The sequence below is a fragment of the Squalius cephalus genome (assembly GCF_949319135.1).
Source record: "Squalius cephalus genome assembly, chromosome: 11".
Lineage (NCBI taxonomy): Eukaryota > Metazoa > Chordata > Actinopteri > Cypriniformes > Leuciscidae > Squalius > Squalius cephalus.
In genome coordinates this window covers 20,140,951-20,158,637 of record NC_137132.1, presented here as the reverse complement: position 1 = coordinate 20,158,637, position 17,687 = coordinate 20,140,951, and the positions used below count along the sequence as shown (strand labels likewise).

The 17,687-nt window shown below is 36.9% G+C and overlaps 1 protein-coding gene across 1 annotated transcript in view; it reads right to left on the bottom strand.

The window, feature by feature from the left end:
- Positions 1-1,144: 1,144 nt before the first annotated feature.
- The window catches only part of LOC307166986 (arsenite methyltransferase), a 49,162-nt gene continuing 32,619 nt past the window's right edge, over positions 1,145-17,687 (bottom strand). Inside the window, exon 11 of the mRNA XM_079885837.1 lies at positions 1,145-1,392. The gene's annotated coding sequence lies outside the window, so the exon portion shown is untranslated. The remainder of the gene's footprint in view (positions 1,393-17,687) is intronic.

The following is a 17,687-nucleotide window of genomic DNA, read 5'->3' as shown; positions in this document are numbered from 1 at the left end:
GAGCTTGCGAATCGAATCGAATTGTAACATCTGAATCGATACCCAGCCCTAATTATTCATTGTAAAATGACCACTTCTGTTAATCCTCCAATCAGGATAAGCTGATGCTGATATATAAAGTGCAGGTCAATATAAATGCTAAATTTAAATAAAATGAAAAAGAATTAATAAAAGTACAATTTGTTTTATATGTATTCATTTATTTGTTTATTTAAAAATGGTAGGTGGATCCTGTTGTAGAGCAAGAAAATCCACGCTCAGGCACTCTCATAATTAGAAAGGTAAAAAGCCTTACCTTTCTTACTAAGTGAGTGCATGGACGCAGATTTTCTTGCTCTACAACAGGATCCACCTACCATTTTTGATATTTCGTTCCCCTTCTGGACCACCTACAGTTTTGTTTGTGAGTACCAGATACCCCTGGTTGTGATATGTCATCTGATTATTATTTATTTATTATTTTGCACAATATTTAACAAGAAACATGTTTCCTTTAATATTTAAAAAAGTGCATTATACACTGTAAAATAAGCACTTCTGTTAACCGTTCCGTCTGGAAAGGCTGTTGCTGATTTCTAAAGAGCAGGCCTATATAATACTGAATTAGAATTAAAAAAAAATATTTAGAATGGTATTTCAAATTTTTACAACAAATATTATTTCATGTTATATAACATGCATTTAAATAATATTCATTAATACATATTGTTTCATATTTTACACAACATTTACAAAATGAACAGAAAAATGTTTCTTTTAAGATTGTACTCAAAAACTTGCACATTATTAATTGTAAAATGAACACTTTTGTTATAGGGATAGATTATGTCATCATTTACTCAGCTGCAAGTTTTTTCTTTCTTCTGCTGAGCACAAAAGAAGATATTTTGAAGACCAAACAGTTGATGGGCCCTATTGGCTTCCCACAGGGATTTTGTGGCCCATCAACTGTTCCATATTCTTTAAACAAAATACCCTCTTTTGTGTTCAGTTCAGTTCAGTTCAGTAAAAAAAATTATTATATACATATATATATATATATATATATATATATATATATATATATATATATATATATATATATATATAATAAAGTTGCAGTATATTTCTTAAAAAAAAAAACAAGCAAAAGAACAAAGATTTTCACCTTTATATTTCTTTATTGAACAAAGCCTGGACAAAAGCATTTGACAGTAATAAGAGTTGGTTAATGCAACACTGAGAGAGAGAAGCAGAGCAAGAGAAAAAGATAGAGAGAGTTTCAACAGTTTTATAATGCATCTAATAGAGTGTGTCTGGTTGTACTTGGCAGTCTCTGTGGCAGCCCAGGAACTCATTGACCTCTCAGCTCATCTGTGTGGAGATGAGCTTCGCTTAAACACTGCCGACTGCCTGCGAATGAAACACACGGCACAATTTCAGCCACAATCGCACATATACATCATTTGAAATGGCCCTCACACTGCGGTATTTCAGTTTGAGCCGAAACCACACATTTACCATCTTATGAGATGGTTTTAGTTTGGCGCTCGACTCATCTGCGGTAAACCCACATATCGGCCATAAATAACGGATACATTTCCATATGAGGCACAAAAATTATGCTAAACATTCCATTGAATTCCCCCTACAATTATCGTACAGTTAAAGCTTGGTATATGAGACACACAGTGAGGTTTTCCTCCACTAAAGGATTATTTAGCCAGTTTAAAGAAAACATGTCAGCAAAATGTGACCTGGTGGCTGAGAAAGTGCAGACAATCTTAATCATACGATATCATATATTAAAATAGTGTCCGTGCACATCGTGTCTGCTCAATAGTTCATGGTGGGCTGGCTGACATGAGGGTTGCTGACTTTGGAAGACAGACTGCTGAGAGAAAGTGACCTTGGTGGTGCCGATACAAATAATGTGACAGTGCACCTTGTTGTCGCTTGCGAACATGGAATATGGATGCACAGGGATTGGGTTGTCATGGCAACACCTACAAAGCAATGCAGTAGAGGGCGCCAAGGAGATAAAACCGAGTTGAAGAGGGACAATGGGAGATTTGGAGCCAGAATATCATTTGCATCAGTTACAGACTATATCCACCACATGACGACACAAAAGTGAATCTCACTGGCGCTAATGGCTGTCTGACAGTGCATGGTTGAAATTAGGTAAAAAAAGATCATAAAACATTGATTTGCCTCTCAATAGCCTCTCATTTTCAAGCAATTGAAATGTGAAAATGAAATGAAAATGTTGTAATCTATATGCAGCGTATTCATAAGATTGAATTGGAGGGTGAAAGCAATGGCGGCAGCGCACTCAAAGATGGAGTGAGTTTTCAGGTGACTGTCTGGACGCCTGCCGCAGTGTCTGAAAAACCCAGACATCAGCCAACTCTGAATATCACCCAAGTGTGTGCTAGAAAATATGCGTGTGTGATCGAAAAAAAGAAAAAGAACAAGTCAACTAGAAAAGAGCAAGACATCTGTGACCAAAACAGCGGTTGTGTCCTTATTTGACTCACATTTATTAAATGGAGACAATAGCTTCGCCCTCAAGCATCTTACAATATCTGTCAAGAAATTCAGTCACTTTGAGGCCTTCCTTGACCTCCATGGGACTACATATTTAATGCACTTAAATTAGCTGAAGATCGTGCCAGCTCTGCACTGTAGAAATTACCCACAATTCATGACTCATACTATTGAATTGATTAGAAATAGATTCAAATTAAAAGTTGAATTTTGAATATTAGTCGAATCTAAAATAAAAATCCACATTCGAATGCTAAAATGGTGCATTTGAATTTTTGTTTTGTCAGACACCCTTATCAATGGTGCACGAGATGCTACGATCACTCAAACCATACAAACAATTCAAACAAAACCATTCAAACCACTAAGAAATGGAGAAGCTCACCAAGACGCTCTTTTCCATTGGGTCTCTGTAAATAAGTGCTAGACGTACATCTCTGCACTCGCATCTCATACAAGGAAGCTGCATGTTTAGAAAGCCATTTAAAGTTAAAAGAAAAACATGTCTCTAGACTTTGTGGGAGGTTTTCCATTCCACTGGGTCTCATGTTTTTAAACGCAAAAAATAGTCTGTGCGATCGGCGCTTCGGCTCTTTGTATAAATACATGATGCTGTTTTGTTCAGAATTGTTGCAATTTTTTTGCTGCAATTTGCAATTTATGAAATTATATTTTATTTATTTAACATTAGTTTAAATGTTTTTTTTACAGACAGTCATGCCATTTCATTGCTTTGAATAAACATTTTAATGCGGTGCATTAATATTTTGCTCATTGCGCTCATTGTGCATTTTTACAATTTCATGGCCCCCAGAATATTTTGTTGTATGAATACCTGAACATGCAATATATCAAAAGAAAGAACAGACCCTTCCCTTTTATCAACACTTGAATGTGGGTAAGTTTAATTTAAAAAAAGCAACATTTTGAACAAAGAAATGAGAAAATCAAGTTTTTGTCAAAGACTATCCAGATCGGATTCAGAAAGATGATCAAAAATAGATGGAGTAAATTGAACACCCCTAATGTTTGCACAGTCCTATAGCTCGTCCTGGGTCGACATTTCATTCAGTAACATTAGGCAGTTTTGATTTACCTGCTGGTTAATGTTGATGATCGCATTATTTTACATATGCATATGATTACATATATGTTTTGATCAGGAGATTCAGTATTCTCTTTAAAAAAGTAAATTTTAGTCATATTTAAGTAATTTCCCAAGAAAAAGACCCAACAAGTCTCATAATTACCTGCCCGTTTCTTCCACAATTTGATTTGCAATTTTCTCAGTACATTGAAATGTGCCCACTAAACTCTATATCAGGGGTTCTCAACTCTGGCCCTGAAGATTCACTTTTCAATTCCAACCTTAATCAAATACATGAAAAAGCTAATCAAGGTCTTCAGGATTACTAAGCAGGTGAGTTTGATCAAGGTTGGAGCTAAACTCTGCAGGAAAGTTGAGAACCTCTGCTCATACTATATAATCTCATTACTAATATCTAGCGAGCTGTAAACCATCAAGTTAGATGTTTCAGCTTTAAAACCCTCACTGTAACTCTGAATGGAAACTCAAAGATGCAAAGATAAACTCTTTCCGATATCCCGATTTCCGGTGGCCAGATTACAGACAGACGCACCATGGCTGTTTTTCTTTCAGTGGGCATGCGCATTTGACTGAGTCTATTGGCTTCAGGCTTACTGTGCCATGCCTGACTGTTTTGTATTCATGGTGGATGACTATCTCGCTACTGTTGCTGGGGGCTCTGGCAACCACCTATTAGCTGGAAAACTGCCACGGCTTGGAGTGAAGTTTAATAAATATATAAAAGTCATGCAGTGCGTAATTGGATGGTTAGCGTCAGAGGACAATCAGTTTTGTTGAGGATGCATTTTAGACGCTTTTCTTTTTTTCTCATTCAACTCATTCTTGAGAGTCAGAGATTTAAAAAATAATGACAAAAAGGGGGCAAGAGTCAATCTGAGTGTTTTAAACAAATATATCACTTACAATATATATATATAAGTATTACATTAGCAAAGTCTTAGTCAGTGGCTTTATAATTACACATCCACAATAAATGTAGGTTAAATGCAAATGGTAATCCAGGTACTGGAATAGTGAATTATTATTCTGCAGACAAGCATACCGAATGGCATTAGAACTGTCTGCAGAATTATGCTATTAATCCATAAATGTTTGAAGACTCGCTAACAGCTGTCATAAACACAGCAATGACATTTTGAAGCAAAGCAATTATCCTCAGACCTGGAGTCTGATTGGAAACTCTAACGATGTGAAAATATTTGAGTGACGGCAATAAATCCCACCCGCTTCTTAGATAAAACATATATATATATTCCTAATCCTCCTAGTTCACAGACATCAAATGGACAGTAATGGAATATACTGACCTTTTCCACCTTTTATTTCCATTGTACATCTTGCCTCCACGATAATTCCATAATAAAGGAGCCAATCTGCTTTTAATTAATCTGCCAGAGAACTTCTTCGAAAAATTATTGAAAACAGCATTTGCCCTCCCTACACTCTCGACAATCTCTGTCTCTGCCAATAAACTGTAATAGTAACCATATGCCCAGCAGGAAGCAAACCAAATGCATTACCTACATATTAAATTCCCAGTAAATTCTCCTTTTGATACGCCTTTTAATGCATTAGCTGTGCTTGTGAAAGAGCCACAAGATACATCTCGGTTTACCAAAACTACGTATAAGGAACATGTACATGTGTTGCATTTAATTTGACTTTTACTATAGTATTGAAATAAATGTATGCTCTGATCTGAGAACTTGGGATGGAAAACCCCCTAACCAGACACCTTAGCTGCCAGGTGTATCCTAAGTTGGTATTTCCCGGTTTACAAACCGGTCGTGCCTCAAGGTGATTGAAGTGAGTGAAATGTTTTAAGTTATGCATTTAAGTTCAGATCTTAAATACAGATCTCGAAATAGCCTGTGGGATTTTCATTTCTCATTCCAAACCCTTGTTTAATGTAATCCCGGGTTCACTCATATCACTCATTCACTTGTTTATACTTTACTTATGGTTAGTTAACTTCACACAGTATATTTGGAAACTCTAGACTAACATTCCTATTTGTGAAATCAGGAGATACATTATTTTTATTTATTTTTTTAAATTAATGAATTAGAATATCTGCGGAAACCGCTATATCAACAATATCATTTACACTATAAGAATATACAATAACTTTTCCCCCTAAGATGAAACTAAACTAAACTATATTTTTTGGCACCACAATTGAAGGGTTAGCATCACAAAGTCCCAATAAACCCTGCTCTAACCCGGGGTTAACAGCCATGATAACTTGCTTTCAAAAACAGAATTGTGAAACACTTTACCTAGGGTTAAAAGTGGAGTTAACCTGGGATTTAAATGCTCACCCTGGGTTAAGTGCAGTGTGACAAGCCCATATATAACACGATACGATTAGCATGCAGGCAAACATACTGTTGCACAAGCTCATTTGTCTGAGAGATTTTTTTTTTGGTCAGAGGTGCTGAAGCCCTCCACCTGTCTCCCAAGCTCCTGACCCGTGATTTTGAAAGAAGAACTCACGAGTTAGGGTCTCAGGGAACAGGAGGAGGGCAGCTATGACCAGCTGAGGCTATTGCTTTTCTTTTATCAAAGCTGAACTCAGCAGCTTCTACACTGCCAAAAGTTTGTGTCTGGCTGCATCACGTATGCTTTGTGTCCTAAAGCATCACTGGTCCTGTGAAAAGCCTGAAAATGTTGCATGTAAAATACAAAGAAGTTTTGCTAATAACTGTTATGCATGAGACAAAACTATAATAGGATGATGGGGCGGAAAAGAAGAATGGAATGGCAACAAGCTGAATGACAACTTGTGAAACTTGTTTCCTCTTTCTTAGATTGGACTTCAGTAGACAAATGCCCTTGCTCTGCAGTCTTTATGTGAGGAAACACCCCCCCCCCCACCTCCATCTCAGAGCCAGACGGTAAGTCCTTCCTCTTTGTTGTCTTCTCTTAGTCATGACAGACATGCAATCCCATAGACACCCAGCAGAGATTCAAGGTGCCCCATCCACATAACAGGTAGGTCAAAGCGACCTTGCATTGCAGTTATATATATCAGGCAATAGTTGCAGACACAGAAAAGACAGAAAAATCCCCAGCGAAAGTCTGTGTTACTTTCAAATAGGCTGCATCGGACACTCAAACCCCTTTGGAAATGCAGGCATGCACCAAACCGCCTCAAGGCAAAGCTGTCACTTAGATATTTGGTGGTGCGACTAGTTGGCAACTACATACAGATGTGGCAAACATACGAACGGCGAACCCCACCCCCCTCTTTTACCTCTGTCGACACTATTCGGTACGCTTAATGAAATCTCTCCCATCTGTGGTGGCAATTCAGTCACTCACCCCAGCCAAAACATGAGTGATGTTATTCCCTTCACCTCTCCCGGCTCCTCCCCCAATCTCCTCCCGCCCCCCACACCTCTGGCCCCTGTCCTCCCCTGAGGACAAGGCGAGAACCGACCAAGGTGATGCTCCCGGGAATGAGCAGATCATTATCGGCATTCACAATTTACCTCTGCCTTTCCGAACAAACGAGACGCCATCGCTGCCACCATCCATCTCTGAAGGAGAGAAAAAATCATATTTGGAGGTAAAGAAAAGAGGAGCCGGGTGCTGAATCAGACGCAGACTGGTCTTAGGAGGGGGGCGGGGGTGGACTGGAAGGCGCAGGTTATACCCGCCCCGCCGTTTGCTGCCATTGGCTTATGGGAGACATCCATCATGCTGTCCCGCAGTGGCAGGAAGCTGCGGCGCATGAGTGAGGCGAGCGCTTCTCTTCAGGCACAAGGCAAATGGCTGGTGGCAGAAAAGTGAAGATCCAAAGAAATACCTCACAAACTCGATGTCTTCCTGACAGACGACCTCATCTTCAAACTCATCCCGGCTCAGGGGACGCTAAAATTAATTGACTGAAGACAGCAATAAACCTTTTGCACAAACTATTGTGCGGTTGGTCTGGGTCAGTCGATGGCATCTTCTTTGATAAATTAACTGTTAAGCAATCATTTACACCACTGCTGATAGCATATTATGAATAAGTCTATGCCTAATGACTAATTCATCATTAACTATGTCTAACATTATAGCGCAAACACTGAGAAAGGCGGTTCATGGAGAAAGAGGGTTCGTGTAACGATATAATGACTTGCAGAACAGCCTATCTTGTGGTTCAGTTCATTCCCCGTTTCATTAACACTCCTGCCCTATGCAGGCATTCTCAGAGGAGCACAGCACTGTGAATGTCAGTATATAATCTCCACTGCACCACAAGGAACACAGCGATTTCTACAGCAACACATAATTCAAGTCCAAGTCCGCTTGGACTCCAGACTGCAGACATTGGAGACTCTACAGGGCCTAGGGACTTTTAAAGCAAATGAAATCAATGCAGGCCCTAAACTAGTGCCTGTAATCAATCAACTCTATTACAGCCTTTGCCTTAGTGTCTGGACATTGCTGACCCCCACTTTCACCTTTGGACATTAAAGATGCAGCAAATACATTACCAGCTTTACAAAGCTTGTTAGTCCTTGTGCAGTTGAGTGTTATGGTTCTGCAGTGACCCTTCACTATAGGCAAATACAAAACCAATAAATGAATCTCAACACTGTATCAGGGTTGTGCAAAATTCAGAATTGAAGAATTGGCTCTCTTTCAATTCATGCAAATTTGATTTAAATGAATCACGCCTCACAGGAAATTCAGTTGGAATTTGAATTGAAATGACAGGAAGAGGAATTAAATGGAATTGCAATTCAAAGAAATTTAACACAGGTGATTGACACAATTTGATTTCCAATTTATTAAATATGATGAAATATGTAAGCTAAATACACATAGGCCTATCTATCAAAGCTTTATAAACACGTTTAGCTTGGCAATTTGGTTTTCTAGTTAAAAAATGTGGTCATATTACATTTTATTTCAGTTATATCATTTCTTTTAATAAAAATTTTAATTGCAACTTGTATCTTGTGTGCTACCTCAATTCAAATTTGATTTAAATTTAAAAGGCATTCTCAATTCAAATCCGAACAGCGAGTCATTCTGCACTCTACTAACACTTCCCTGCTCTGATAAAATATCTTCAAAAACATAAAATATGTCTATAAAAAAAATGTCTGAGCCGAGATGTACTGGCCGACAGGGTAGAGTGTGCAAACATTAATAACTATCATGTCTTGTCACACCAATTGACAGCCAACTCTATCGACGCTGCCCATGCCCCTTACGCTCAATGCTATTGATTTCTCTTAGGGGTCAAAGGGCGAGCCGGCATTGATCCATGAGACTCTTTGACAGCACCGAAAGGACCAGCTCCAGACAAATCGATGACACCTCAGTGCACCACGTATACATTATGGTTATTTACTGGACATGAAGCAAAACCAAGCTTTATCACTTGTCTGTCAGGTGCGGCAGAGCTAAGCAAAATTCATATTACAGCTTCAGAGAAAAATTAAAAGCCAATAGGCTCATGCAACAGCTAAAGGGTGAACAAATAGGTAAAGAAAATCCCCTCAAGGAAACTTGTTGGGTTACCATTGAAATTATAAGTGAGGCCAATTGCTTTCTTGTGGTTTTACAAGACAAATGGACTGAGATGTAGACAAATACAGAATCAATTCTGTTCACCCTGTAGTCGAAATATGAGACTTATTCTAGTGCAGCATTCACCAAAAATGGATGCATGAAATTAACTGTAAAAAAAAAAAAATATATATATATATAAAGAAAGCTAACAAAGAAATAAAACATTCCTTTTCAGATTATTTTATCGATTTCACCTGTGACTGGCTGCAGCTTTACTTCTGACAGACATAATCCTCAATGACTCGCAAGGTTATGCATGAATGTTTAATTCCCATTCAATACTAATGAAAGGATATATAAAGGTCCATCTCTCAGACTCACACTCAATTGATTCAAATACTAATTCCAAATAAAAATGCATTGCATCATATTACTTCATTCTTCAAGTCTCAAAGTTTTATTGTAGTTTAATTTTGGTAACTGTGTGCTGATCGGTGGCTTGTGAGCTCCAAGGAAAGCTAGAAGGTTGTACAGTTAACTCCCAGGGCAAAATTCTAAACCATACAACCTACTACCTCAACCTGGATGCACACAGTCTCGGTTGCTGTAATCCCTTTTGAAGAAGTTTACATAAATGTCAATCAATAGTAAATTACACTAGACATGTCTGAGCAACTTCAATGCCTGGCAAGCAAGGCAAAGAGTGCAATATGTAAAAAGCCAAAGCAGGCTGGCCTTACATTTTGGATGATTTTCTACCACAGAGACAGAGACCCATAGAAACGAGCTTGTGCCATCAAACTTATCACAAGATCGGATCTACGGGTTAATGACAAGTGGCTGCTCATTTGATTATAAACTTGAAAAAAAAAAAAAAAAAACTGTGATTGTCCTACACCATATAGAGATGTTAATATGATGTTAATATCTGGCACATCAATGTATGACCTTCACAAAGACCTGCATTGTAAACTAATCTTTCCTTTAATTTGGGCCAACATGCAACGTAATGTAGAGAAATATACCAAACACTCTTTTGTGATACATGTATATGTAGGCAAAGGTATGATGCACTACGAGGAAAGATCTTTTTTGTCCTATGCAAATGAAATATGCATTTAAGACCATGAATAAATAAAATTGCTATACCTGAAGACAAGCATTCCTGTTTTATCACATGTAACGCAAAGATATAATAATAAACTAGATTATAAACACACAATTTGCTATAACGAATACAGTTAGGAATCGGATGCACTGATGTTAAAATGCTTAATACAGAAAAGCACTGTTTTATGTTTTGGCCAATAACTGTTAAATGGAAGACACTGATACTTAAACTCATACCTCGGGTCTTTAGTGACCCAGGACGTCATTTACTACCCTCCTACTCATTCATTTTTTAAATCTAGACTTTAACCTTATTAGTATTCCTCAATCAATTCATTATAAACAATATAACAAGAAAATAACTAATAAAATTATAAAAGAATGCCTGTTTTCCCATTAATTTTTTTTTGTAAACAATTGTATAGGGTCGCTAACAACTCCAGTATTTTTTCTTTTTCTGCTCAACAATAATTGATTCTTTGATGGCTGAATAAGTGCAATTTACCTTTATTCCACAAGGTGGAAATTTCTGATACACAATGATGACGTGACGTTTCACTCATAGTTACAGCAGGCAGAAAACAAAAGAATAGGAAGTATCATCAGCAAAACTTGAAATGGCTCAGTACTGAACGCAATCAAATATTAGTGTCACTGTCACTTGATGGTGGATCTGGTGAAGAAGCTCAGCTATCAAAATATTGATTTTGAAGATGTTGAAAATTATAGTTTTGAGAATATGTTTGAGATCGTAATCTGAGCCAGATGCTGAATGTACTGAGAAATGAGCTCTGACGAGAACAATGACGATGGTATAAAACATCTGCTCAAACTGAACCCTTCCAAGCTCTAAAAGGTAACAAAATATGATGTATATTATTCTTCTGTAATTGTTACTCTAAAATCAGGAGAGTTTTATATTATCGCAACATTCTCGGAGATCCATCCATGTTAGATATACTTCATATATACATATGTCATTATGATTGGTGAAACATTCATGCATTTAAGGGTTAAAATTATACTATTTTATAAAAAATAAATAAATAATGCTGATGATGAAAATAAAATCAACACACAACCCTGTACCTGAAAAGTGATTATGATGGTTGGGGAGTTTTGATTCAAGAGCTCAACTTTGTTCAAGTGGCTTCACTGAGAAAATAAAAAAAGTAAGTAGCTCAACAGATCATGTTCCCCACTAAAATCTTTGACAAGTTCAGTGATTGATAACACAGAACTCTTGCCTAGTCCAAAACCTCAACAGCCTTTCCCAATCATGAGTCACTGAGGTAATCTTGCTTTTTCAAAAATGATGCCAAAAATTCAAATAGCGGCACGCCCTGGGCTGTCAAACTCCGTTCTGTGAGCAAAAGAGTTGATCTTTCTTGCTAAGCTGAGAGCAAAGCTGCATCTTAGCATTACTTTTAGTAACCCTAACTAAACCACAGTTTGCTGCTAATCCTAAACATGAAACAGCTATGTAATGACTGTCTGAAGAGTCACTAAGTACAGTATCAGTTTCAGTACCTTTTGACCCTTTACCTGCTTGACTGACAGTTTTTGTACAGCCAACATTGTATGGGTTCACAATGGTAGACAATTTTGGGCTTGGAATGAGATATTTACAACCACCATCTGAGCTCTTTGCTGTGTTCCATAACAAAACATGTGAACCAAAAACATCTTCCAATGAAACGGCCATGTAAGGTCAAACATGGCTCTTTGATTTTGTAGTCAGCTTCCAAGTTTAACCCTGCCCATAAGCTGGTTCACATTACCAGTAAATTTAAATGGAGCATGGTGAATAGGAACGAAGCTATGAGGCTTTGCAAATAAAGAATGTGGACATGTCAAAATATACCGGTCATAAAATAACATTTCATGCTCCCCACACCAAAGAATAACTCAGGCATCATTAGTAGTCAACATGGATAAATATAAAATAAAAAATACAAAAAAAATACAAGAAGATCCATTTGCCCTTACAAATGAGGATGCTTTGATATATATATATATATATATATATATATATATATATATATATATATATATATATTTTAGATTAACATTTTACAGTTTTGACAGTTAAAAGTACAGATTACTCAAACTCATAAAGTCAATTCTTCACCGTATGATTTTCCTTCTTTAGACCACAAATACAGTCTGTTTCAAAGTGAGTGGTGACCAGAGGGCTGTCAAACTCCAAAAAGGAAAATAGGTCCTTTAAAAGTATCATGATGTTTTAGAGCAAGGGATGCCTGAAACTGTGTGCATTGAAAGCAATGCAGTTTGCTTTGAATAAAAGTGCCTGCCAAATGCAAAAATGTGAATACACAAAAAAAAAAAATGAAATTGTTAGTAAATTTCACACTAATTACAAAGAAATGGCAAATAACACATTGAATAAAACCTTGAAATTTTGAAGTAGAATAACTGAAATAGTATTTTCTTGTAAAACGTACGGTCATACTCCAATATATAATCGTTGCTTTATTTATAACTTTGAAAAGTATTTTTTTACTGAAATTTAGTAGTTATGAATTAATTCATTTGTGGCCTTTTCCTCACTCAAAGATAGAATATGGCTTCAGAAGACTTGGAACACAGCACAAGCCTTGTCACGCACAAAAAAAATATTTTTTTGTGTAATTTACAGAGCTTGTCGTGGAAAAGAGCAGCGTGAACAAACATTTGGAATGACATGAGAATGAGTAAATGATGGCAGAATTTTATTGTTGGGTAAACTAATATTTTAATAATCTTATAAAAGTAAGTAATAAAGATAAGCAGACTTAAAACCTCTCCTCTCTGTGAAATATCCATAAATCAGTGCCCTCCAAAATGTATACTCGCATAAAAGTTTATTTCACCTCGCCAATTACATTCCTTGTAAACATAAAGATTAGCCCAGAAAATGACAAATCCTAGTTCATTTATGAAGAATATTTCCATTTATCATAAATTCCATCCCTTAGTGGATTTGTACTCTTTGACATGTGAGAATGGAGACCTAGACTGATCGATTAGTTTTATCCCACAGCATTAACAAAAGTAATGAAAGCAAGGATAGATAGGGATTTCTGTGGCAGTTTATCTGAAAAAGCGAGATATTTTTGACTACAGCCTGACTGTTTGTGCACACGTGAAGTGAACTCAACGGTGCCATTAGTCTTAAACAAGCAAATGTGAGCAGCAGCTGAGTGGGGCCCCTCACGTGCCATTTGGCAACAAGGCAGTGTTACATGCGTCGAGGAGTCACTCGGTTCATAGCAATTACTCAAACATATGACAGGACTCATGACTCACACACTGCACCGCATTTTGCTGAGTGAAAACAAGACTGGTCTGAATCTTATTAAAGTCACTGAGAAAACTCTGACAGATCCACCACACTTCTCACTGCAACTCTCCAGACCTGACCTAAAAGGTTTCACAGAGAGAACCGTTGCCATAATTTGATTTAATTCTCCAGCTGATTGGGGGAAATATTTTAACTGAAAGCAGGACAAAAGCCTGTTCTTTCCATTATTTAATTAAAGCTCCTTTTCATTAATGGAGGTTACTTATGATCCATCGAGGTCGATATCTAGTTAGTATTTCACCAGCAATGTGCATTTTGCCTTCACCTGTTGTCACCTTATAAGTGTAGGACAAAGCTCATGGAGACGAGGAATGAATAAATAACATTTAATAACCAAACTCTCAGGGGAAACACCAAACACTCACTCTTACATTGATGATAATGGACAAAGACTGAAGGAGAACACAAGGTATAAATACACAGGTACTAACAAGATAACTAATGAGGTGATTGACAATGCACTAGGCACACTAGGTCACAGGACTGAACCAAAAACACAATGAAAGGGGGAAACACAGATCATACATGTAACACCTGTCTCATCAAAAGTTTTTTTTTTATTGAATATTCCGTTTGGCAACCTAAATAATTCAAGAGGTGAAGATCAACTAACGAAATGGATTATAATAAGATGGATCATTATACATTAGGCTAAAAAATGATGACAAAAACAGATCCTAGTATTAGTTTGAAATTTAGCCAAGCACATTGAGCCAACCCACACTAACTTAAGACAAATTGGAGTTTGGTTATGGGCAGTGCCTCTCTGCAATAATTCATAGCCAATTTTAAAAGCATTATACACCTGTGTGTGGTTGTCCAAGACGACATTGTGGCCCGCGGCAAGCAAAGACCACTGACAAACGGTACACTTTTCCAGATGTAGTGATGTCAGAGAGCAAATCCCTCTCTTGCTTGATAAATAGTTAAATCTTTACCCAGACTTGATGTACAGCAACAGGATGTAGCTATAGTTCGAGAAAACATAAAAATACTGGAACCAAAGTCTTCCCATGTAGGGAATCAAAAACAGCCCAAGTGTAGTCTGCGTGTTGATCAAATGACTCTTATGAGACGGTTCTTTTTTAAGAAAACGCCTTGCTGCGGGCAATTGTGAACAATTGGGCGGCGCAGCATTTTTTTCAGTTGAGACTTTATATGTATCCACGAAACTGTTACTAGTATCTGTTTGTTTCTGAATATAAAAATGTTGACGAGCAAAATGTGACGGTGGGTCGGTGTGGTATTTGTCCCGCCCCTCCTCCACTGTGATTGGACGAATGTGAAAAAAAGTGACAGTGATGAGCGCACAGCGTTAAATAGATGTTCAGCGTCGACGATTCATCATGCTGCCGCCATTTTAAAAACGCAGTGCTTTCATTGAAAACAATTGGAAAATTACGCTAGCTTCGGGAAAAACTGTCTGTAGGACTTAAATTAAGGTAGTTGCGGACCTGTTTTTTTATCCCATGGTATAGCTGTAAAAGACATTCATTAAAACGTGAAAATACACCTTTTGTAAGAATTGTTTTACATTTATTTGTTGTTTTTATCATTTATTCTCAAAGATTATCTTCATTTGACAATGAAGAATTAAATATATATATATATTCCAGCATGAAAAGAATTTTTAAATGGAACCACTAACCAGAATTGTTAAGAGGAATTGGAATCAGAACTATATATATAGAAAATACTATTCCAGTCTTTCTACTTTAAAATTTCATGTTTCACAATGGCTGTTTCCATCCACAGTTGGGAATATAACTTATGCGCAAAATTGGAATATCGCATAAAACATTTACGAATAAAGCACCGTTTTCATCAAGTGGGTCGAAGAGAACAAAATCGTTACTTTCTGATAAACTGGCGATAAATATCACAAAGAAAAATGGAAGTTGATGAAGTAGGGGAAGCCACTGTATATAATTTGTTTAAAATATATTACTCCTCAGAGCGTGCAGACAAAAATGCAATAAACACGGTCATGTTATATTTCTTTCGGAGGCTAATGCCTGCTGTTTGGCAACGCAGTCATGTAAGACCGTTCTGGGAGGTAATTATACCGAAACACTCTGAGGACAGACTTTGCTCAGGCATTTCAGAATGACCAAAACAGCATTTCAGATGCTATGCAATGAGATCAGTCCACTGGTTGGTCCAGTTATGCCATCCCATCGCAAAGTCACATGTCTTTATTTTTTATGCACATAAAAGGAATTTATTTATCGTTTCATTGCAATTATTTGTGAAATTTAGTTTTAGCAACTTCTGAATGAAAACTATTTCAAAGTAAATCCTACTTTGGATTTATTTGAAATACACTTCAAAATTCAGACTGTTACCTGTGTTTCTTGACTCACTACCGTTCGCTCAACTCATCCATTTTTGTCAATTTTAAGCAATTATTGCTATGATTGATGATTGGATGGGCTGAGGCTCGAGGCCTGAGGTATGCTGGGAAAGGTCTTTTGTCAGCCCCTGTGGAAAGGGACCTGATAGCACTAGTTCAAATCAAGTAGAGATTTGCTGGGAGAGGCGCCAAGAAAATGACTTTGTTTGACCCAGCTGCCAATCAATCTCCACGCACAGTGCCAGACTAAACACGGTCAGTATTTTAGCAGGACTTGTTGGCGGCAGTTACCGGATGATTGAGGGGAAAACTGGGGTTCTATTCGAGGAGAGTTACATGAAGCAGCAGTAAACACACACTCACCCCAGTGTCCGCGGATACATGACTGCAAAATAGTAGGAAGTCTGCAAAAGTTGCATTTGGCCTGAGATATGGTTATCAGAAAGAGATTTCCATATTTATAATATAATTAGTTTGAGTCGTCGTGCTCATGTTTGAAAACTAAAATGTTAATTATTATTACTCAATGAAAAATTGTCATGATCATCTGTTTTTCTATTAGAACAACCTTGTATAAATATTCTGACAAAGGAAGCTAAACTAGTGATTACACATTTAAACACCAGATTATACCAGTAAGGCCAAGTAATTTAATTTAATTTACTAAATAACAAAGGCATTTATTTTCCATCAGTTGGTCAGCATACTACAGAAATGATTAAAAAAAGTTTTCAAACCTGAGCTGGGCAGCTAAGTCCTTTATTTTCACAAAATCACAATGTTTTATCACAAAAGTCACGTTGAAGCCGATGTAATGGAAGTACATATTGATAATTTCTCATTATATAAAAGACTACTGCCAAGCACTACATCTGGTGATTATGAAAAACATCAATACTTTATGGATTTTAAATGAACTGAGCTTGAAAAAAAAAACATACGCATCAATGTGGCTAAATAAGGCATTATTTTAGGATCAATGAAAGCAAAAGCTTGTCAAACCATTTATTAGAATTCCCTTCAAAAAATCAAATGGCATTTCAGTTTAATTACTTACTTTTTTAATTACTTTCCTTGTCTGCGGATCAACTATGCTTAGTGGTAATTGCTTACCATAGGCGTGTGTATGTTATCCATTAGAGGCGAAATCCCAGTAGAACGAGGATGGGAAAATGCAAATGAACTAATATAATACCAACTTCAGTCTGCACTAAAATTGTTCTCTCCCTCTCTCTCTCTCTCTCTCATGGTCTTTCCGTTGATCACAGAGTAAGCAATATTGGTCTTCATCATGAAATTTTGTTTCTAAGTATTTCAAAATAGGTTGAAGTTGCAAAAGTCTGGAAATTTCATCTGTCTGAATAAGCTTGTGCCAGAATAATGCTTACAACAACTCAGTTTCAATAGTTGGCATGTAAAAATAAAAATTCCCTCCATTTCATATAGTTATATGCAATCCTTATTCTGGGAGCTGGACATTTGGTCACATGATCCAGTACCAACGACTCAGTATCAAATAATAAGCTGGTCAAACAATATGCAGTAACAAACCAAAGCTGATCAAACAAGCATATACGTAATCCAACATTAAAAGCTGTTCAAAGTGATGTTGTTCCATTCACAAATATATATTTATTTATGTAATTTAAAAAAATAATAATAATTGTGAATAAAATAAGTGATTCTCAACCAGTTTTGGTTGATGAATC